Genomic DNA, 2,158 nt, shown 5'->3' on the forward strand with positions numbered 1-2,158 from the left:
TTAAGTTTGTTAAAGACCCTTATGCATTAACCATAACTATTTTCTGTTTGTTGGAAGACAATTAGGCTGCATGGACATCTCTTAATTGTTAACCTCATATGATTTATGTGAACACTTTATTATATGCCTAGGATTAGTGAATATGAAACTAGGATTAATTAGAGAATGGGTAAATTAATGTGTGAGCTTGTTTGAGAAACCAACAAACAAGAGGTTAGTTGAATTACTAATTTGATTAACCAATTACAAGTCTTATTTAATCCAAATAATTGAACTAGGGAATTAATTAGTTTAAACACTTGATCACTGCTTGAATTGATTAATTTTATAAGGGTTGGTAATAGCGAATGCGAATCTAATCACTATAGTTGGTAACCAATAACAATTAATTTATTACTTTTTTCATAAAATTAACCATAGGAGTGAATTGGTTGGACCTAAACAGAAACCCTTTTATTAAATTTGGTGAATTTTTACTTGCTTTAGTTGATTAGTTAATTACATGTTAGGTGGTGTGTTTAAGTTTCTAGTCTTGTAAAACTGGAGAAAACCCTTTACTTTTATTACTTGTTTAGTTAAAATTAGTTATTAGTTTAATTTCCGTTCCCTGAGTTCAACACCCTACTTATTCAACTATACCACTAAAAGACATGTTCACTGCATTTGTGTGCTAAATCTATATTTTTAGAGTAGGAATAAAACCAGTGCATTTTACACACATCAAGTTTTTGGCGCTGTTGCCGGGGAACGGTTCAAAAATTAAATCTAATTCCTAGTTTTATCGATCCTTTATGTGAGTTTATCTTACACAAAGTTATTTTTTTAGTAATTTAGTAATTAGGTTAAGTTTTGGTAATTATTAGTTTTTAGTCGTTTTTATTTCATTTTATCTATTTTAGAGTATTACACAGTGAACTCGCCAAGTGCAGTCGACCCTACTCGGCGAGTCCACTGCTGATTGGTAGTTTAGTTTTTATTTTCGTTATGTTTCATTTTTTTGTTCTTTTTACACATTTTTTCTTGTTTTTGTTGCAGGATTTTCATGACCAGAGGATCCATCACTCCCCTGGTTCCCCCTTTTGAAGACCCAGAATCCGCGTTGAGTAAAAACAAAGACAAGGACGTTGAAAGCTCGAATACACCTAAGAAGTCACCTTTGACTAGCTTGAAGACGGTTTTTGGGAAGAAGAAGAACAAGAAACCAGGAGAGACCAGCAGTAGAAAGAGCGAAGAAAGTAAGCTAGAAGATATTGAAGACAATTCAAAAGAAGCCGAATTCGAATACGACTACGAAACCGAATAGGAAGAGGAAAGCGATCAAGAAGGAGACTTGGACAACACCATGGAAAACATCGATGAAGTCCCCATGGGTGAATGAAAGAAGAGGATACGAGATGATACCGGCTCGGGACTTGTGCAACCCGTAATTCCCGCAACTGCCACTTTTGAGCTTAAGGGTCACATACTTGCTCAACTAAAAGAGACCCCCTTCTACAGAAAAGACCACGAAGATGCTTACAAACACTTGGATGAAGTCAATGATGTAGCTGATTATTTCAATGTTCCAAACATGCCTCGCGAAACTCAGCTACTTCGCATGCTCCCGGTTACATTGAAGGGTGTTGCAAAGGATTGGCTCAAGTCACTTCCCCCCGGATCCATCACTACATGGTCCAAGATGAAATAAGAGTTTATTGATCAATTTTGACCACCCTCCAAGATATCTAAGTTAAAGAAAGCCATTGCCAACTTTGAACAACAAGCTGGAGAGTCACTTTATGAGGCTTGGGAGAGGTACAAAAGTTTACTAAGGAATTGCCCAGATCATGATCTTAATAGTCAAAAAGAAGTCTCCATTTTCTATGATGGAGTGAATGTTACAACAAGGCAATTACTTGACTCGCAAGGTCCACTCACAAAGAAAGCACCCCCGGTGATAAAGCAACTAATTGAAGAATTCTCTAAGTATTCTAGAGAATACCACAATCCAAGGAATGATGTGACGAGGGGATTAGCTTATGCAACTTCAGAAGATTTGTGAGCAGTTATGGCTATGTTAAAAAACATGGATAGGCGGATGGATAAAATGGATCAAACAATACATGCTATTGGGTGGGTTGTGAGAATTGCAATGGACCTCATCTTACTAGAGATTGTG

The 2,158-nt window shown here is 36.3% G+C and overlaps 1 non-coding gene across 1 annotated transcript; it reads right to left on the reverse strand.

Moving 5' to 3' along the window:
* Positions 1-1,726: 1,726 nt before the first annotated feature.
* On the reverse strand, positions 1,727-1,833 carry LOC145071704 (small nucleolar RNA R71). Its single transcript, XR_013690711.1, has one exon. It is a non-coding gene; the product is annotated as a small nucleolar RNA R71 (small nucleolar RNA).
* Between the last annotated feature and the right edge of the window lie 325 nt (positions 1,834-2,158).

This window comes from Lactuca serriola, chromosome 8, assembly GCF_051521515.1.
Source record: "Lactuca serriola cultivar US96UC23 chromosome 8, Lser_US96UC23_V15, whole genome shotgun sequence".
NCBI lineage: Eukaryota > Viridiplantae > Streptophyta > Magnoliopsida > Asterales > Asteraceae > Lactuca > Lactuca serriola.